The sequence below is a fragment of the Sebastes umbrosus genome, chromosome 2, assembly GCF_015220745.1.
Source record: "Sebastes umbrosus isolate fSebUmb1 chromosome 2, fSebUmb1.pri, whole genome shotgun sequence".
Taxonomy (NCBI): Eukaryota; Metazoa; Chordata; class Actinopteri; order Perciformes; family Sebastidae; genus Sebastes; species Sebastes umbrosus.
In genome coordinates, this window is record NC_051270.1 from 19,848,613 (window position 1) to 19,870,246 (window position 21,634).

Genomic DNA, 21,634 nt, shown 5'->3' on the forward strand with positions numbered 1-21,634 from the left:
CAAAATTTAAATTTGTTATCAATCCAGAATACCAAATCATTACTTATAATATGACTTTATCACAATACCAATTCATTACTGATATATTTATCTTAATCATATTGACTATTTGTTATCTTTTCTCCCAGTAGACCACTTACACACCAAAAACTGACAATTACCTGATATTTTTCAGGTGGAATTTCATTCATTCATTCCATTCTCACTGTAAGAGCCAAAACATGATGTATGATGTATGCTGGCATACAGAGGTTGTAGTGTAATTCACTTTTAGGAACACTAGGTGGCGCTGTGTTAATTGATTGACCCAGCCACGGGTATATAGGTAAGGAGGTGTGTTGTTGGCGTCAGGGTTTAGCCCGGAAGGGCAAAGGGTTTTGACCGCAGGGACGCTGAATTGTTTGCCGTGTTGTTATTGTTTACTCGTTGCTATGGTAACTGGACTTGCTTCTTTAATACCATATTAAGAATAAATGAACTGTTATTGTAAAACCAACGAGCGGACTCAGGATCACTTTTGTACAGCACAACAGACAACTAAAGGTACCATCTACAGCGAAAAGCGCGTCAGTCCAGGGCTAATCACCTCAGTAGCTACAGTTGTAGACTTTAGCTCCTACACTCACTGTGCAATATCATTTTCCACTGGTGCACTTTTGTTAATAGTTTGTTTATTGTCAATACTGTATATACTGCTCCTATTTTTATACTTCCTTCTATTTAAATGGTTCGTATTTTGTTACACTTTGTTTAGCTCTTCTTTTTTTTTACCGTGTTAGCTGATGCAACTTGTTTTTTCAAATAGTAAGAAGAAATAGTTAGCTTGTGTTAAGCTGCACATGGCAGGTGTTGGATAACGTTTCATTTCATTTCAAAATTTATTTCCAACATGTAGAATACAAAAAAAAGAAAGAAAAAAAGGATCATACCAACAAGTGGACAGTCAGAAACAAGTAGTATTTACATGCAATGAAAAGCATAAGAAAAATACATTTTCAAACACTTGATGCCTTGATTTACATATTCCAAAAGGAGTGAGAAGAAGTATAAACTTATTTAATCACACCCCTTCTCCATAAATCAATTATTAATCATTAACTTTAGTGATGTAAAATGTCATAGTTTAGTATAGTATTTAGTATGTCATCAAAATGTCATCAAAAAATGTATAGCATAGTACATCCGAAAAATGGCATTGTAAAAGTCATGAAAACTAGATTTATATAGTATGTCAAAAATGGCAATAGTGGGCGCCTGGCTAGCTCAGTTCGTACAGCGGGCGCCCATGTATGGCTAAGGCTGAGTCTTAGCCGCGGTCGACCCGGGTTCGAATCCGGACCTGTGGACCTTTGCCGCATCTCTCTCTCTCTGTTTCCCCTCATTCCATGACTCTTAGTCACCAAAAAAAAAAAAAGGTCTATAGCATGTTAGGTATGTTAGGAATGTTAGCTTAGTATAGTGCGTGATGAAAAAAGTCGTGTTAAAAAAAAAAAAAAAAAAGTCAATAGTATAGCATGTTAGGTATGTTAGGAATGTTAGCCAAGATAGTGCGTGATGAAAAGATTTCGTGATAAGTCAGGATGTTAGGTTAGTTTTTTTAAAAAAAAAAAAATTTAAAAAAAAGTACGTCATGTAAAATGTCAGTTAGGAATGTTAGGAAAATGTAATAAAAAACAATGTATTTTCACTTTTTGGACATCAGTGTAATTTTGGATGTTAGCAGTGGACTTTTCACCATCATTTGAAAAGTAAATGGTTACGTCACAATATATAGTTTCAGTGCCTTGCTTTTGGCACACTTCAGCACAGTGGAAGCTTGAGAGTAAAACCAGGTCTTCTGGTTCAGGGCCAGTCTCCCAAATCACTGTACCAACCTGCTGTATGGAGTATAATCATTTGCATTGAACACAATTGTATGAATCATAAATCTTTAATAAATAAATAAAATTAAATGTTATCAGATCTCAACCCTGTTTAAGCTGCATTGAAAAGGTGAACTATCTGCTGCTCTTAAAGCTTCTGAGCTCAATATACAAAGTGAATCCTTTGGTTTATTTCCATTGCTTATTTCATTTTTCATTTCATTTCAAAATTTATTTCAAGCATGTAGAATACAAAAAAAAAAAAAAAAATAAGGAAAAAGAATGATCATACCAACAAGTGGACAGTCAGAAACAAGTAGTATTTATATACAATGAAAAGTAAATTGTCAACATTTGATGCCTTGATTTACATATTCGAAAAGGAGTGAGAAGAAGTATAAAGTTATTTAATCCCACCCCTTTTCCATAAGTCAATTATTAATTATTAACCAGCTTCCTTATTGAGCCATACATATACTCTAATTACATTTACAGGTTTGAAAAATGTCTGAAAAAAATGTCTAAAAAAAGTTTGAAAAATGTTGGAAAAGAAAAGTCTAAACAATGTCTGAAAAAGGTAAAAAAAAAAAAAAAAAGTCTGAAAAATGTCTGACACAAAAGTCTGAAAGATTTGAAAAAAAAGTCTGAAAAATGTTATTTAAAAAAAAAAGTCCAGAAGCAAACGTCTGAAAAATGTCTTGAAAATATTTGAAAAAAAAGTAAAAAAAAAAAATCTGAAAAATGTCCAGAAAAGTCTGAAAAATATATTTAAAAAAAAGTCTGAAAAATGTCCAAAAGCAAAAGTCTGAAAAATGTCTGAAAAAAGTCTGAAAAATATATATTAAAAAAAAAAAAGTCTGAAAATTATTTGAAAAAAAAAGTCTGAAAAAGTCCAGAATCAAAAGTCTTAAAGATGTCTTTAAAATATTTGAAAAAAAAAAGTCTGAAAAATGTCCGGACACAAAAGTCTGAAAAATGTCAAGAAAAGTCTGAAAATTATATATATATATATATAAAAAAAAGTCTGAAAAGTATTCGAAAAAAAAACGTCTGAAAAATGTTGGAAAAAAAAGTCTGAAAAATGTTGGAAAAAAAAGTCTGAAAAATGTCCGGACACAAAAGTCTGAAAAATGTCAAGAAAAGTCTGAAAATTATATATATATATATATAAAAAAAGTCTGAAAAGTATTCGAAAAAAAAAAGTCTGAAAAATGTCCAGAAGCAAAAGTCTGAAAAATGTCTGAAAAAAGGTCTAAAAAATGTTATGTAAAAAAAAAAAGTCTTAAAAAATGTCAAAAGTCTGAAAATATATATAAAAAAAAGTCTGAAAAAATATCCGTAAAAAAAAAAGGTTTGAAAAATGTCTGAACAAAAAATTTCTAAAAAAAGTTTGAAAAATGTTGGAAAAGAAAAGTCTAAACAATGTCTGAAAAAGGTAAGGTAAGGTTAGAGTCTTTCACTCTGACTCCCAGAGTGTCTTGGAGAAAGCTCTGAACAGTCTCTGCGTACTCGAGAGAGCGTGCAGCGCACATTCAGTCGGCCTGCAGCGACGAGGCAGAGACCAACGGGCCAGCAGCACCAATTCCAGGCTGCCTGGGGTCATCCAGAGCCCTGGTCAAGGACCCAGTCCAAAGGCAAAAGTTCTGTGGTGTTATTTATTTAAACAGTCGCGCGCCGATGAAAAAAGCCCGTTGAGTGTTATAGCTCACCCGGTAGAGCGGGCGCTCTTACCGCGGTAGGCCGGGGTTCGAATCCACCTTTCGGCATATTTCATTTAGCCAAGGATTTTGCCTTGCATTCCCCTTGTGTTTAAAAGGGCGTTTTCATTTCCCCCTTAAACCTCTGTGCGCAGTAGGTGGGATTGGTTATTTGTTCCCCCTTGTACGTCCGCGTACAGGAAAGGGGTGATTTTAGTTCTTATGAGCAGTATTTTTGTTTATACCTTTGAGCCAGCGAGTGCATATATCCCCATTGACTACTGGGGGCAGGTGGATACTCAGTCTCAAATCCTGGCCGCCATTCGTGGTCTGGCAGACAGGGTGAGTAGAATGGAGGCTCAGAGAGCAGCTCCACTGACTGCGGCTTGTTCGGAGGGGATCTCCCCTAGGGACTTGCCGGCATATGGAGAACATCAGGCCGATCACCCTGATGCTATATCACTCTATGCACAGGGTTCTCCCTTGGAGGACGAGGGTCACCCAGAGATTGCTGAAGAGTCACATTGCCTTAGCCTATCTCACACAGGTGAATCTGCGTCCGTAGACGATGGTACTGGCGATTCTGTTCCCAGTGATGTGTTTTCAAAGGTTTTGAGTGCGGCTAAGATTATGGGCCTTTCAATTCCAATCGAAACCCCTAGCTCATCCGAGGGAGTCTGGGCCGGCATCTCGCAGTCTCGCCCCTCAGTGACTATTCCTGCAGCCGAGGATTATTGTCAGATGTTAAGGAGGTCATGGAATAATCCTGGTAGCGCCCCTCAGTTTAATTCGGGGTGCGGGAGGCTAGCCAAGGCACAGTACCCCCATGAGTCCGGTTTGGGCGATATGCCGCCTGTAGAGAGGGAAATGGCAGCTTTAACCCCTCTAGGCCCAGATAAGGTGACCACTAATCCACACTGTCCTCGTAAGGAGTGCAAGAAGACAGACCACTTGGTTTGTAGGTCCTATAATGCAGCCGCCCGCGCGGCGCGTGCAGGAAATGCACTCGCTCTCTTGTTAGCAGCGCTCAGAAGGACCGCTAGTGCGGGTGATCAGGACACCAGAAACCTGATAGATGCGGCACTGTCCACACACTCTCAGCTTACTCGTGACATCGGTTCCGCTATGTCGTCAGCCATGATGGCCCGCAGACAGATCTGGCTAGCTCAGACAACCCTCCCCGAGAACATCAGGAAGGAGCTCAGCAACATGCCGGTGGTACCGGGTAGAGTCTTTCACTCTGACTCCCAGAGTGTCTTGGAGAAAGCTGAACAGTCTCTGCGTACTCGAGAGAGCGTGCAGCGCACATTCAGTCGGCCTGCAGCGACGAGGCAGAGACCAACGGGCCAGCAGCACCAATTCCAGGCTGCCTGGGGTCATCCAGAGCCCTGGATGCGTGGCAGGCGCCAGGGCTCAGGTGCACAAAGTTCGGGTGATGCTGCAGGAAGACTGCGACTGCAGCATCAAGGGTTTCAGCCCCGGCGTACAGCAAGAGGGGCTCCTCAAAGGAGACGCCCCCCCAAAGGTCCAGGGACCCAGGGGGCCTCTGCATAGGAGTGGTGGGGAAGCCGCCAAGGTTCACTCCCAGCTACGCCTGGACAGCTGGGAGAAGGAAGTCTCAGACCCCTGGGTAGTGGCTACTGTTGCAAGGGGTTACAGAATTCAATTTCGGCGGCGGCCCCCACCTTTTTCCAGGGTCCAGATGACGTTTGTCAAGGACCCATTCCAGGCAAAAGTTCTGTCCGAGGAGATTGCAATCCTCCTTCAGAAGAACGTAATTGCGAAGGTAAGGCCCAGCGAACAGCAAGCTGGCTTTTATTCAACATATTTCCTTGCTCCCAAAAAGGATGGTGGGATACGTCCCATCCTGGACCTCCAGCGCCTAAATACCTACATAAAGGTTCTGCCGTTCAGAATGCTGCACACACGGCACATTCTAGAGTCGATAGAGCAAGGGGAACGGTTCACCACTATCGATCTAAAAGACGCGTACTTCCACGTCCCCATTTGTCGATCTGTCACCACTCCAGAGTGCAGGCTTAAAGATCCTGCCACACCTGGACGACTGGCTGGTCTGCGCTTCATCTCGCGAACAGGTCATGCAGCATACCGGGAGGGTCTTAGCTCATGTCCAATCCCTTGGTTTCAGGGTGAACTTAAAGAAAAGCAACCTCGAACCGAGGCAGGAAACAGTATTCTTGGGGCTTTGCCTGAACTCACTTGTGATGAAGGCGTCCCTTACCCCTCAGAGGGTTGCGAGAATCCTAACGGTCTTGCGTATCTTCCGACTGGGCAAACGCCTACAGTTGCTTCACTTTCAGAGACTGCTGGGGTTGATATCATTAGCAGTGTTGGTGATTCCGCTGGGCCTGCTCAGGGCTCGGCCCCTGCAGCGGTGGCTGAATGCGTTCAACCTCCATCCACGGAGGGACAGGCATGTGAAGCTCAGAGTGACTCAGTCATGTCAGAGAGCTCTGAGCCCATGGAGGGACCGCAAGTTGCTCACACAAGGTGTACCCTTGGGCAATCTGCCTTCAAGGAGGACTTTGGTGTTCACAGATGCCTCCAGGACAGGCTGGGGAGCAGTCTGGGAGGGCAGAATGGCGAGAGGTGTTTGGAAACCTCCATGGGACACCGAACACATCACGAGTGGCCGAAGCTTTTTTTTCTAAAAAATGTATAAAAAAAAGTCTGAAAAGTATTCGAAAAAAAAAAGTCTGAAAAATGTTGGAAAAAAAAAGTCTGAAAAATGTCCGGAAAACAAAAGTCCGAAAAATGTCAAGAAAAGTTTAAAAAATATATATAAAAAAAAAAAGTCTGAAAAGTTTTCGAAAAAAAAAGTCTGAAAAATGTTTGAAAAAAAAAAGTCTGAAAAAAAAGTCTAAAAAGTATTTGAAAAAAAATGTCTGAAAAATGTCCAGAAGCAAAAGTCTGAAAAATGTCTGAAAAATGGCTTAAAAAATTGTATGTAAAAAAAAAAGTCTGAAAAATGTCTTGACACAAAAGTCTGAAAAATGGCAAGAAAAGTCTGAAAATATGTATAAAAAAAAAAAGTCTGAAAAATATTCGAAAAAAGAAAAAGTCTGAAAAATGTCCAAAAAAAAAGTCTGAAAATGTCTGAAACAAATGTTTGTTTGAAAAATACTGGAAAAAAAACTGAAAAAAAGTTTGAAAAATGTCTGGAAAAAAAGGTTTGAAAAATGTCTGAAAAAAAAAGTCTAAAAAAAGTTTGAGAAAATCAAGCAATGTCTGAAAAGGTAAAAAAAAAAAAAAAAAAAAAAAAAAAGTCTGAAAAATGTCCGAACACAAAAGTCTGAAAAATGTTAAGAAAAGTTTGAAAAATATATATATAAAAAAAAAAGTCTGAAAATTATTTGAAAAAAAAAGTCTGAAAAAGTCCAGAAGCAAAAGTCTGAAAAATGTCTGAAAAAAGGTCTAAAAAATGTTATGTAAAAAAAAAAAATCTGAAAAAGTCCAGAAGCAAAAGTCTGAAAGATGTCTTTAAAATATTTGAAAAAAAAAATCTGAAAAATGTCCAGACACAAAAGTCTGAAAAATGTCCAGAAAAGTCTGAAAATTATATATATATATATATATATATATAAAAATGTCTGAAAAATATATAAAAAAAAAAGTCTGAAAAATGTCCAGAAGCAAAAGTCTGAAAAATGTCTGAAAAAAGGTCTAAAAAATGTTATGTAAAAAAAAAAAAGTCTTAAAAAATGTCAAAAGTCTGAAAATATATATAAAAAAAAGTCTGAAAAAATATCCGTAAAAAAAAAAAGGTTTGAAAAATGTCTGAAAAAAATGTCTAAAAAAAGTTTGAAAAATGTTGGAAAAGAAAAGTCTAAACAATGTCTGAAAAAGGTAAGGTAAGGTTAGAGTCTTTCACTCTGACTCCCAGAGTGTCTTGGAGAAAGCTCTGAACAGTCTCTGCGTACTCGAGAGAGCGTGCAGCGCACATTCAGTCGGCCTGCAAGCGACGAGGCAGAGACCAACGGGCCAGCAGCACCAATTCCAGGCTGCCTGGGGTCATCCAGAGCCCCTGGTCAAGGACCCAGTCCAAGGCAAAAGTTCTGTGGTGTTATTTATTTAAACAGTCGCGCGCCGATGAAAAAAGCCCGTTGAGTGTTATAGCTCACCCGGTAGAGCGGGCGCTCTTACCGCGGTAGGCCGGGGTTCGAATCTACCTTTCGGCATATTTCATTTAGCCAAGGATTTTGCCTTGCATTCCCCTTGTGTTTAAAAGGGCGTTTTCATTTCCCCCTTAAACCTCTGTGCGCAGTAGGTGGGATTGGTTATTTGTTCCCCCTTGTACGTCCGCGTACAGGAAAGGGGTGATTTTAGTTCTTATGAGCAGTATTTTTGTTTATACCTTTGAGCCAGCGAGTGCATATATCCCCATTGACTACTGGGGGCAGGTGGATACTCAGTCTCAAATCCTGGCCGCCATTCGTGGTCTGGCAGACAGGGTGAGTAGAATGGAGGCTCAGAGAGCAGCTCCACTGACTGCGGCTTGTTCGGAGGGGATCTCCCCTAGGGACTTGCCGGCATATGGAGAACATCAGGCCGATCACCCTGATGCTATATCACTCTATGCACAGGGTTCTCCCTTGGAGGACGAGGGTCACCCAGAGATTGCTGAAGAGTCACATTGCCTTAGCCTATCTCACACAGGTGAATCTGCGTCCGTAGACGATGGTACTGGCGATTCTGTTCCCTAGTGATGTGTTTTCAAAGGTTTTGAGTGCGGCTAAGATTATGGGCCTTTCAATTCCAATCGAAACCCCTAGCTCATCGGAGGGAGTCTGGGCCGGCATCTCGCAGTCTCGCCCCTCAGTGACTATTCCTGCAGCCGAGGATTATTGTCAGATGTTAAGGAGGTCATGGAATAATCCTGGTAGCGCCCCTCAGTTTAATTCGGGGTGCGGGAGGCTAGCCAAGGCACAGTACCCCCATGAGTCCGGTTTGGGCGATATGCCGCCTGTAGAGAGGGAAATGGCAGCTTTAACCCCTCTAGGCCCAGATAAGGTGACCACTAATCCACACTGTCCTCGTAAGGAGTGCAAGAAGACAGACCACTTGGTTTGTAGGTCCTATAATGCAGCCGCCCGCGCGGCGCGTGCAGGAAATGCACTCGCTCTCTTGTTAGCAGCGCTCAGAAGGACCGCTAGTGCGGGTGATCAGGACACCAGAAACCTGATAGATGCAGGCACTGTCCACACACTCTCAGCTTACTCGTGACATCGGTTCCGCTATGTCGTCAGCCATGATGGCCCGCAGACAGATCTGGCTAGCTCAGACAACCCTCCCCGAGAACATCAGGAAGGAGCTCAGCAACATGCCGGTGGTACCGGGTAGAGTCTTTCACTCTGACTCCCAGAGTGTCTTGGAGAAAGCTGAACAGTCTCTGCGTACTCGAGAGAGCGTGCAGCGCACATTCAGTCGGCCTGCAGCGACGAGGCAGAGACCAACGGGCCAGCAGCACCAATTCCAGGCTGCCTGGGGTCATCCAGAGCCCTGGATGCGTGGCAGGCGCCAGGGCTCAGGTGCACAAAGTTCGGGTGATGCTGCAGGAAGACTGCGACTGCAGCATCAAGGGTTTCAGCCCCGGCGTACAGCAAGAGGGGCTCCTCAAAGGAGACGCCCCCCCAAAGGTCCAGGGACCCAGGGGGCCTCTGCATAGGAGTGGTGGGGAAGCCGCCAAGGTTCACTCCCAGCTACGCCTGGACAGCTGGGAGAAGGAAGTCTCAGACCCCTGGGTAGTGGCTACTGTTGCAAGGGGTTACAGAATTCAATTTCGGCGGCGGCCCCCACCTTTTTCCAGGGTCCAGATGACGTTTGTCAAGGACCCATTCCAGGCAAAAGTTCTGTCCGAGGAGATTGCAATCCTCCTTCAGAAGAACGTAATTGCGAAGGTAAGGCCCAGCGAACAGCAAGCTGGCTTTTATTCAACATATTTCCTTGCTCCCAAAAAGGATGGTGGGATACGTCCCATCCTGGACCTCCAGCGCCTAAATACCTACATAAAGGTTCTGCCGTTCAGAATGCTGCACACACGGCACATTCTAGAGTCGATAGAGCAAGGGGAACGGTTCACCACTATCGATCTAAAAGACGCGTACTTCCACGTCCCCATTTGTCGATCTGTCACCACTCCAGAGTGCAGGCTTAAAGATCCTGCCACACCTGGACGACTGGCTGGTCTGCGCTTCATCTCGCGAACAGGTCATGCAGCATACCGGGAGGGTCTTAGCTCATGTCCAATCCCTTGGTTTCAGGGTGAACTTAAAGAAAAGCAACCTCGAACCGAGGCAGGAAACAGTATTCTTGGGGCTTTGCCTGAACTCACTTGTGATGAAGGCGTCCCTTACCCCTCAGAGGGTTGCGAGAATCCTAACGGTCTTGCGTATCTTCCGACTGGGCAAACGCCTACAGTTGCTTCACTTTCAGAGACTGCTGGGGTTGATATCATTAGCAGTGTTGGTGATTCCGCTGGGCCTGCTCAGGGCTCGGCCCCTGCAGCGGTGGCTGAATGCGTTCAACCTCCATCCACGGAGGGACAGGCATGTGAAGCTCAGAGTGACTCAGTCATGTCAGAGAGCTCTGAGCCCATGGAGGGACCGCAAGTTGCTCACACAAGGTGTACCCTTGGGCAATCTGCCTTCAAGGAGGACTTTGGTGTTCACAGATGCCTCCAGGACAGGCTGGGGAGCAGTCTGGGAGGGCAGAATGGCGAGAGGTGTTTGGAAACCTCCATGGGACACCGAACACATCACGAGTGGCCGAAGCTTTTTTTTCTAAAAAATGTATAAAAAAAAGTCTGAAAAGTATTCGAAAAAAAAAAGTCTGAAAAATGTTGGAAAAAAAAGTCTGAAAAATGTCCGGAAAACAAAAGTCCGAAAAATGTCAAGAAAAGTTTAAAAAATATATATAAAAAAAAAAGTCTGAAAAGTTTTCGAAAAAAAAAGTCTGAAAAATGTTTGAAAAAAAAAAGTCTGAAAAAAAAGTCTGAAAAGTATTTGAAAAAAAATGTCTGAAAAATGTCCAGAAGCAAAAGTCTGAAAAATGTCTGAAAAATGGCTTAAAAAATTGTATGTAAAAAAAAAAAGTCTGAAAAATGTCTTGACACAAAAGTCTGAAAAATGGCAAGAAAAGTCTGAAAATATGTATAAAAAAAAAAAGTCTGAAAAATATTCGAAAAAAGAAAAAGTCTGAAAAATGTCCAAAAAAAAGTCTGAAAATGTCTGAAACAAATGTTTGTTTGAAAAATACTGGAAAAAAAACTGAAAAAAAGTTTGAAAAATGTCTGAAAAAAAGGTTTGAAAAATGTCTGAAAAAAAAGTCTAAAAAAAGTTTGAGAAAATCAAGCAATGTCTGAAAAGGTAAAAAAAAAAAAAAAAAGTCTGAAAAATGTCCGAACACAAAAGTCTGAAAAATGTTAAGAAAAGTTTGAAAAATATATATATAAAAAAAAAAGTCTGAAAATTATTTGAAAAAAAAAGTCTGAAAAAGTCCAGAAGCAAAAGTCTGAAAAATGTCTGAAAAAAGGTCTAAAAAATGTTATGTAAATAAAAAAAATCTGAAAAAGTCCAGAAGCAAAAGTCTGAAAGATGTCTTTAAAATATTTGAAAAAATAAAATCTGAAAAATGTCCAGACACAAAAGTCTGAAAAATGTCCAGAAAAGTCTGAAAACTGTCCAGAAGCAAAATGTCCAGACACAAAAGTCTGAAAAATGTCCAGAAAAGTCTGAAAATTATATATATATATATATATAAAAAAAAATGTCTGAAAAATATATAAAAAAAAAAGTCTGAAAACTGTCCAGAAGCAAAAGTCTGAAAAATGTCCAGAAGCAAAAGTCTGAAAAATGTCTGAAAAAAGGTCTAAAAAATGTTATGTAAAAAAAAAAAAGTCTGAAAAATGTCCGGACACAAAAGTCTTAAAAAATGTCAAAAATCTGAAAATATATATAAAAAAAAGTCTGAAAAAATATCCGTAAAAAAAAAATCTTTCAAAAATATCTGAAAAAAAAGGTTTGAAAAATGTCTGAAAAAAATGTCTAAAAAAAGTTTGAAAAATGTTGGAAAAGAAAAGTCTAAACAATGTCTGAAAAAGGTAAAAAAAAAAAAAAAAAAGTCTGAAAAATGTCTGACACAAAAGTCTGAAAAATGTCAAGAAAAGTCTGAAGATTATATATATATATATATATATATAAAAAAGTCTGAAAAATGTCCAGAAGCAAAAGTCTGAAAAATGTCTGAAAAAAGGTCTAAAAGATGTTATGTAAAAAAAAAAAGGTCTATAGCATGTTAGGTATGTTAGGAATGTTAGCTTATTATAGTGCGTGATGAAAAAAGTCGTGTTAAAAAAAAAAAAAAAAAAAGTCAATAGTATAGCATGTTAGGTATGTTAGGAATGTTAACCAAGTATAGTGCGTGATGAAAAGATTTCGTGATAAGTCAGGATGTTAGGTTAGGTTTTTTAAAAAAAAAAAATTTAAAAAAAAGTACGTCATGTAAAATGTCAGTTAGGAATGTTTGGAAAATGTAATAAAAAACAATGTATTTTCACTTTTTGGACATCAGTGTAATTTTGGATGTTAGCAGTGGACTTTTCACCATCATTTGAAAAGTAAATGGTTACGTCACAATATATAGTTTCAGTGCCTTGCTTTTGGCACACTTCAGCACAGTGGAAGCTTGAGAGTAAAACCAGGTCTTCTGGTTCAGGGCCAGTCTCCCAAATCACTGTACCAACCTGCTGTATGGAGTATAATCATTTGCATTGAACACAATTGTATGAATCATAAATCTTTAATAAATAAATAAAATTAAATGTTATCAGATCTCAACCCTGTTTAAGCTGCATTGAAAAGGTGAACTATCTGCTGCTCTTAAAGCTTCTGAGCTCAATATACAAAGTGAATCCTTTGGTTTATTTCCATTGCTTATTTCATTTTTCATTTCATTTCAAAATTTATTTCAAGCATGTAGAATACAAAAAAAAATAAGGAAAAAGAATGATCATACCAACAAGTGGACAGTCAGAAACAAGTAGTATTTATATACAATGAAAAGTAAATGATTGATGCCTTGATTTACATATTCGAAAAGGAGTGAGAAGAAGTATAAACTTATTTAATCCCACCCCTTCTCCATAAGTCAATTATTAATTATTAACCAGCTTCCTTATTGAGCCATACATATACTCTAATTACATTTTCCTGAATTTGTCTAACTATACTTTTTATTATTTATAATTATTGTAACTATAATTATTACCTTTAATCTGTGTCTTACAGAAATATAAATGAATTACTGATGTAATTATCCTTATCAAAATTTAAATTTGTTATCAATCCAGAATACCAAATCATTACTTATAATATGACTTTATCACAATACCAATTCATTACTGATATATTTATCTTAATCATATTGACTATTTGTTATCTTTTCTCCCAGTAGACCACTTACACACCAAAAACTGACAATTACCTGATATTTTTCAGGTGGAATTTCATTCATTCATTTCATTCTCACTGTAAGAGCCAAAACATGATGTATGATGTATGCTGGCATACAGAGGTTGTAGTGTAATTCACTTTTAGGAACACTAGGTGGCGCTGTGTTAATTGATTGACCCAGCCACGGGTATATAGGTAAGGAGGTGTGTTGTTGGCGTCAGGGTTTAGCCCGGAAGGGCAAAGGGTTTTGACCGCAGGGACGCTGAATTGTTTGCCGTGTTGTTATTGTTTACTCGTTGCTATGGTAACTGGACTTGCTTCTTTAATACCATATTAAGAATAAATGAACTGTTATTGTAAAACCAACGAGCGGACTCAGGATCACTTTTGTACAGCACAACAGACAACTAAAGGTACCATCTACAGCGAAAAGCGCGTCAGTCCAGGGCTAATCACCTCAGTAGCTACAGTTGTAGACTTTAGCTCCTACACTCACTGTGCAATATCATTTTCCACTGGTGCACTTTTGTTAATAGTTTGTTTATTGTCAATACTGTATATACTGCTCCTATTTTTATACTTCCTTCTATTTAAATGGTTCGTATTTTGTTACACTTTGTTTAGCTCTTCTTTTTTTTTACCGTGTTAGCTGATGCAACTTGTTTTTTCAAATAGTAAGAAGAAATAGTTAGCTTGTGTTAAGCTGCACATGGCAGGTGTTGGATAACGTTTCATTTCATTTCAAAATTTATTTCCAACATGTAGAATACAAAAAAAAGAAAGAAAAAAAGGATCATACCAACAAGTGGACAGTCAGAAACAAGTAGTATTTACATGCAATGAAAAGCATAAGAAAAATACATTTTCAAACACTTGATGCCTTGATTTACATATTCCAAAAGGAGTGAGAAGAAGTATAAACTTATTTAATCACACCCCTTCTCCATAAATCAATTATTAATCATTAACTTTAGTGATGTAAAATGTCATAGTTTAGTATAGTATTTAGTATGTCATCAAAATGTCATCAAAAAATGTATAGCATAGTACATCCGAAAAATGGCATTGTAAAAGTCATGAAAACTAGATTTATATAGTATGTCAAAAATGGCAATAGTGGGCGCCTGGCTAGCTCAGTTCGTACAGCGGGCGCCCATGTATGGCTAAGGCTGAGTCTTAGCCGCGGTCGACCCGGGTTCGAATCCGGACCTGTGGACCTTTGCCGCATCTCTCTCTCTCTGTTTCCCCTCATTCCATGACTCTTAGTCACCAAAAAAAAAAAAAGGTCTATAGCATGTTAGGTATGTTAGGAATGTTAGCTTAGTATAGTGCGTGATGAAAAAAGTCGTGTTAAAAAAAAAAAAAAAAAAGTCAATAGTATAGCATGTTAGGTATGTTAGGAATGTTAGCCAAGATAGTGCGTGATGAAAAGATTTCGTGATAAGTCAGGATGTTAGGTTAGTTTTTTTAAAAAAAAAAAAATTTAAAAAAAAGTACGTCATGTAAAATGTCAGTTAGGAATGTTAGGAAAATGTAATAAAAAACAATGTATTTTCACTTTTTGGACATCAGTGTAATTTTGGATGTTAGCAGTGGACTTTTCACCATCATTTGAAAAGTAAATGGTTACGTCACAATATATAGTTTCAGTGCCTTGCTTTTGGCACACTTCAGCACAGTGGAAGCTTGAGAGTAAAACCAGGTCTTCTGGTTCAGGGCCAGTCTCCCAAATCACTGTACCAACCTGCTGTATGGAGTATAATCATTTGCATTGAACACAATTGTATGAATCATAAATCTTTAATAAATAAATAAAATTAAATGTTATCAGATCTCAACCCTGTTTAAGCTGCATTGAAAAGGTGAACTATCTGCTGCTCTTAAAGCTTCTGAGCTCAATATACAAAGTGAATCCTTTGGTTTATTTCCATTGCTTATTTCATTTTTCATTTCATTTCAAAATTTATTTCAAGCATGTAGAATACAAAAAAAAAAAAAAAAATAAGGAAAAAGAATGATCATACCAACAAGTGGACAGTCAGAAACAAGTAGTATTTATATACAATGAAAAGTAAATTGTCAACATTTGATGCCTTGATTTACATATTCGAAAAGGAGTGAGAAGAAGTATAAAGTTATTTAATCCCACCCCTTTTCCATAAGTCAATTATTAATTATTAACCAGCTTCCTTATTGAGCCATACATATACTCTAATTACATTTACAGGTTTGAAAAATGTCTGAAAAAAATGTCTAAAAAAAGTTTGAAAAATGTTGGAAAAGAAAAGTCTAAACAATGTCTGAAAAAGGTAAAAAAAAAAAAAAAAAGTCTGAAAAATGTCTGACACAAAAGTCTGAAAGATTTGAAAAAAAAGTCTGAAAAATGTTATTTAAAAAAAAAAGTCCAGAAGCAAACGTCTGAAAAATGTCTTGAAAATATTTGAAAAAAAAGTAAAAAAAAAAAATCTGAAAAATGTCCAGAAAAGTCTGAAAAATATATTTAAAAAAAAGTCTGAAAAATGTCCAAAAGCAAAAGTCTGAAAAATGTCTGAAAAAAGTCTGAAAAATATATATTAAAAAAAAAAAAGTCTGAAAATTATTTGAAAAAAAAAGTCTGAAAAAGTCCAGAATCAAAAGTCTTAAAGATGTCTTTAAAATATTTGAAAAAAAAAAGTCTGAAAAATGTCCGGACACAAAAGTCTGAAAAATGTCAAGAAAAGTCTGAAAATTATATATATATATATATAAAAAAAAGTCTGAAAAGTATTCGAAAAAAAAACGTCTGAAAAATGTTGGAAAAAAAAGTCTGAAAAATGTTGGAAAAAAAAGTCTGAAAAATGTCCGGACACAAAAGTCTGAAAAATGTCAAGAAAAGTCTGAAAATTATATATATATATATATAAAAAAAGTCTGAAAAGTATTCGAAAAAAAAAAGTCTGAAAAATGTCCAGAAGCAAAAGTCTGAAAAATGTCTGAAAAAAGGTCTAAAAAATGTTATGTAAAAAAAAAAAGTCTTAAAAAATGTCAAAAGTCTGAAAATATATATAAAAAAAAGTCTGAAAAAATATCCGTAAAAAAAAAAGGTTTGAAAAATGTCTGAACAAAAAATTTCTAAAAAAAGTTTGAAAAATGTTGGAAAAGAAAAGTCTAAACAATGTCTGAAAAAGGTAAGGTAAGGTTAGAGTCTTTCACTCTGACTCCCAGAGTGTCTTGGAGAAAGCTCTGAACAGTCTCTGCGTACTCGAGAGAGCGTGCAGCGCACATTCAGTCGGCCTGCAGCGACGAGGCAGAGACCAACGGGCCAGCAGCACCAATTCCAGGCTGCCTGGGGTCATCCAGAGCCCTGGTCAAGGACCCAGTCCAAAGGCAAAAGTTCTGTGGTGTTATTTATTTAAACAGTCGCGCGCCGATGAAAAAAGCCCGTTGAGTGTTATAGCTCACCCGGTAGAGCGGGCGCTCTTACCGCGGTAGGCCGGGGTTCGAATCCACCTTTCGGCATATTTCATTTAGCCAAGGATTTTGCCTTGCATTCCCCTTGTGTTTAAAAGGGCGTTTTCATTTCCCCCTTAAACCTCTGTGCGCAGTAGGTGGGATTGGTTATTTGTTCCCCCTTGTACGTCCGCGTACAGGAAAGGGGTGATTTTAGTTCTTATGAGCAGTATTTTTGTTTATACCTTTGAGCCAGCGAGTGCATATATCCCCATTGACTACTGGGGGCAGGTGGATACTCAGTCTCAAATCCTGGCCGCCATTCGTGGTCTGGCAGACAGGGTGAGTAGAATGGAGGCTCAGAGAGCAGCTCCACTGACTGCGGCTTGTTCGGAGGGGATCTCCCCTAGGGACTTGCCGGCATATGGAGAACATCAGGCCGATCACCCTGATGCTATATCACTCTATGCACAGGGTTCTCCCTTGGAGGACGAGGGTCACCCAGAGATTGCTGAAGAGTCACATTGCCTTAGCCTATCTCACACAGGTGAATCTGCGTCCGTAGACGATGGTACTGGCGATTCTGTTCCCAGTGATGTGTTTTCAAAGGTTTTGAGTGCGGCTAAGATTATGGGCCTTTCAATTCCAATCGAAACCCCTAGCTCATCGGAGGGAGTCTGGGCCGGCATCTCGCAGTCTCGCCCCTCAGTGACTATTCCTGCAGCCGAGGATTATTGTCAGATGTTAAGGAGGTCATGGAATAATCCTGGTAGCGCCCCTCAGTTTAATTCGGGGTGCGGGAGGCTAGCCAAGGCACAGTACCCCCATGAGTCCGGTTTGGGCAATATGCCGCCTGTAGAGAGGGAAATGGCAGCTTTAACCCCTCTAGGCCCAGATAAGGTGACCACTAATCCACACTGTCCTCGTAAGGAGTGCAAGAAGACAGACCACTTGGTTTGTAGGTCCTATAATGCAGCCGCCCGCGCGGCGCGTGCAGGAAATGCACTCGCTCTCTTGTTAGCAGCGCTCAGAAGGACCGCTAGTGCGGGTGATCAGGACACCAGAAACCTGATAGATGCGGCACTGTCCACACACTCTCAGCTTACTCGTGACATCGGTTCCGCTATGTCGTCAGCCATGATGGCCCGCAGACAGATCTGGCTAGCTCAGACAACCCTCCCCGAGAACATCAGGAAGGAGCTCAGCAACATGCCGGTGGTACCGGGTAGAGTCTTTCACTCTGACTCCCAGAGTGTCTTGGAGAAAGCTGAACAGTCTCTGCGTACTCGAGAGAGCGTGCAGCGCACATTCAGTCGGCCTGCAGCGACGAGGCAGAGACCAACGGGCCAGCAGCACCAATTCCAGGCTGCCTGGGGTCATCCAGAGCCCTGGATGCGTGGCAGGCGCCAGGGCTCAGGTGCACAAAGTTCGGGTGATGCTGCAGGAAGACTGCGACTGCAGCATCAAGGGTTTCAGCCCCGGCGTACAGCAAGAGGGGCTCCTCAAAGGAGACGCCCCCCCAAAGGTCCAGGGACCCAGGGGGCCTCTGCATAGGAGTGGTGGGGAAGCCGCCAAGGTTCACTCCCAGCTACGCCTGGACAGCTGGGAGAAGGAAGTCTCAGACCCCTGGGTAGTGGCTACTGTTGCAAGGGGTTACAGAATTCAATTTCGGCGGCGGCCCCCACCTTTTTCCAGGGTCCAGATGACGTTTGTCAAGGACCCATTCCAGGCAAAAGTTCTGTCCGAGGAGATTGCAATCCTCCTTCAGAAGAACGTAATTGCGAAGGTAAGGCCCAGCGAACAGCAAGCTGGCTTTTATTCAACATATTTCCTTGCTCCCAAAAAGGATGGTGGGATACGTCCCATCCTGGACCTCCAGCGCCTAAATACCTACATAAAGGTTCTGCCGTTCAGAATGCTGCACACACGGCACATTCTAGAGTCGATAGAGCAAGGGGAACGGTTCACCACTATCGATCTAAAAGACGCGTACTTCCACGTCCCCATTTGTCGATCTGTCACCACTCCAGAGTGCAGGCTTAAAGATCCTGCCACACCTGGACGACTGGCTGGTCTGCGCTTCATCTCGCGAACAGGTCATGCAGCATACCGGGAGGGTCTTAGCTCATGTCCAATCCCTTGGTTTCAGGGTGAACTTAAAGAAAAGCAACCTCGAACCGAGGCAGGAAACAGTATTCTTGGGGCTTTGCCTGAACTCACTTGTGATGAAGGCGTCCCTTACCCCTCAGAGGGTTGCGAGAATCCTAACGGTCTTGCGTATCTTCCGACTGGGCAAACGCCTACAGTTGCTTCACTTTCAGAGACTGCTGGGGTTGATATCATTAGCAGTGTTGGTGATTCCGCTGGGCCTGCTCAGGGCTCGGCCCCTGCAGCGGTGGCTGAATGCGTTCAACCTCCATCCACGGAGGGACAGGCATGTGAAGCTCAGAGTGACTCAGTCATGTCAGAGAGCTCTGAGCCCATGGAGGGACCGCAAGTTGCTCACACAAGGTGTACCCTTGGGCAATCTGCCTTCAAGGAGGACTTTGGTGTTCACAGATGCCTCCAGGACAGGCTGGGGAGCAGTCTGGGAGGGCAGAATGGCGAGAGGTGTTTGGAAACCTCCATGGGACACCGAACACATCACGAGTGGCCGAAGCTTTTTTTTCTAAAAAATGTATAAAAAAAAGTCTGAAAAGTATTCGAAAAAAAAAAGTCTGAAAAATGTTGGAAAAAAAAGTCTGAAAAATGTCCGGAAAACAAAAGTCCGAAAAATGTCAAGAAAAGTTTAAAAAATATATATAAAAAAAAAAGTCTGAAAAGTTTTCGAAAAAAAAAGTCTGAAAAATGTTTGAAAAAAAAAAGTATGAAAAAAAAGTCTGAAAAGTATTTGAAAAAAAATTTCTGAAAAATGTCCAGAAGCAAAAGTCTGAAAAATGTCTGAAAAATGGCTTAAAAAATTGTATGTAAAAAAAAAAAGTCTGAAAAATGTCTTGACACAAAAGTCTGAAAAATGGCAAGAAAAGTCTGAAAATATGTATAAAAAAAAAAAGTCTGAAAAATATTCGAAAAAAGAAAAAGTCTGAAAAATGTCCAAAAAAAAGTCTGAAAATGTCTGAAACAAATGTTTGTTTGAAAAATACTGGAAAAAAAACTGAAAAAAAGTTTGAAAAATGTCTGAAAAAAAGGTTTGAAAAATGTCTGAAAAAAAAGTCTAAAAAAAGTTTGAGAAAATCAAGCAATGTCTGAAAAGGTAAAAAAAAAAAAAAAAAAAAAAAAAAAAGTCTGAAAAATGTCCGAACACAAAAGTCTGAAAAATGTTAAGAAAAGTTTGAAAAATATATATATAAAAAAAAAAGTCTGAAAATTATTTGAAAAAAAAAGTCTGAAAAAGTCCAGAAGCAAAAGTCTGAAAAATGTCTGAAAAAAGGTCTAAAAAATGTTATGTAAAAAAAAAAAATCTGAAAAAGTCCAGAAGCAAAAGTCTGAAAGATGTCTTTAAAATATTTGAAAAAAAAAATCTGAAAAATGTCCAGACACAAAAGTCTGAAAAATGTCCAGAAAAGTCTGAAAATTATATATATATATATATATAAAAAAATGTCTGAAAAATATATAAAAAAAAAAGTCTGAAAACTGTCCAGAAGCAAAAGTCTGAAAAATGTCCAGAAGCAAAAGTCTGAAAAATGTCTGAAAAAAGGTCTAAAAAATGTTATGTAAAAAAAAAAAAGTCTGAAAAATGTCCGGACACAAAAGTCTTAAAAAATGTCAAAAATCTGAAAATATATATAAAAAAAAGTCTGAAAAAATATCCGTAAAAAAAAAATGTTTCAAAAATATCTGAAAAAAAGGTTTGAAAAATGTCTGAAAAAAATGTCTAAAAAAAGTTTGAAAAATGTTGGAAAAGAAAAGTCTAAACAATGTCTGAAAAAGGTAAAAAAAAAAAAAAAAAAGTCTGAAAAATGTCTGACACAAAAGTCTGAAAAATGTCAAGAAAAGTCTGAAGATTATATATATATATATATATAAAAAAAGTCTGAAAAATGTCCAGAAGCAAAAGTCTGAAAAATGTCTGAAAAAAGGTCTAAAAGATGTTATGTAAAAAAAAAAAGGTCTATAGCATGTTAGGTATGTTAGGAATGTTAGCTTAGTATAGTGCGTGATGAAAAAAGTCGTGTTAAAAAAAAAAAAAAAAAAAGTCAATAGTATAGCATGTTAGGTATGTTAGGAATGTTAGCCAAGTATAGTGCGTGATGAAAAGATTTCGTGATAAGTCAGGATGTTAGGTTAGGTTTTTTAAAAAAAAAAAATTTAAAAAAAAGTACGTCATGTAAAATGTCAGTTAGGAATGTTTGGAAAATGTAATAAAAAACAATGTATTTTCACTTTTTGGACATCAGTGTAATTTTGGATGTTAGCAGTGGACTTTTCACCATCATTTGAAAAGTAAATGGTTACGTCACAATATATAGTTTCAGTGCCTTGCTTTTGGCACACTTCAGCACAGTGGAAGCTTGAGAGTAAAACCAGGTCTTCTGGTTCAGGGCCAGTCTCCCAAATCACTGTACCAACCTGCTGTATGGAGTATAATCATTTGCATTGAACACAATTGTATGAATCATAAATCTTTAATAAATAAATAAAATTAAATGTTATCAGATCTCAACCCTGTTTAAGCTGCATTGAAAAGGTGAACTATCTGCTGCTCTTAAAGCTTCTGAGCTCAATATACAAAGTGAATCCTTTGGTTTATTTCCATTGCTTATTTCATTTTTCATTTCATTTCAAAATTTATTTCAAGCATGTAGAATACAAAAAAAAATAAGGAAAAAGAATGATCATACCAACAAGTGGACAGTCAGAAACAAGTAGTATTTATATACAATGAAAAGTAAATGATTGATGCCTTGATTTACATATTCGAAAAGGAGTGAGAAGAAGTATAAACTTATTTAATCCCACCCCTTCTCCATAAGTCAATTATTAATTATTAACCAGCTTCCTTATTGAGCCATACATATACTCTAATTACATTTTCCTGAATTTGTCTAACTATACTTTTTATTATTTATAATTATTGTAACTATAATTATTACCTTTAATCTGTGTCTTACAGAAATATAAATGAATTACTGATGTAATTATCCTTATCAAAATTTAAATTTGTTATCAATCC

General features: G+C 38.8%; 2 long non-coding RNA genes across 5 annotated transcripts; both read left to right on the forward strand.

Moving 5' to 3' along the window:
- Positions 1-1,208: 1,208 nt before the first annotated feature.
- Positions 1,209-11,883, forward strand: LOC119500093. 2 transcript variants are annotated; one of them, XR_005209536.1, is made up of 3 exons: positions 1,209-1,474; positions 1,545-1,587; positions 11,869-11,883. It is a non-coding gene; the product is annotated as an uncharacterized LOC119500093 (long non-coding RNA). The 2 variants fall into 2 exon arrangements; XR_005209535.1 differs by lacking the exon at positions 11,869-11,883 and adding an exon at positions 1,721-1,968.
- Positions 11,884-14,090: 2,207 nt separating this feature from the next.
- LOC119500065 lies at positions 14,091-20,656 on the forward strand. 3 transcript variants are annotated; one of them, XR_005209525.1, is made up of 3 exons: positions 14,105-14,373; positions 14,444-14,486; positions 20,587-20,656. It is a non-coding gene; the product is annotated as an uncharacterized LOC119500065 (long non-coding RNA). The 3 variants fall into 3 exon arrangements; XR_005209526.1 differs by having other exon boundaries at positions 14,091-14,486; positions 20,596-20,656; XR_005209523.1 differs by having other exon boundaries at positions 14,092-14,486.
- The last annotated feature ends 978 nt before the right edge of the window (positions 20,657-21,634 follow it).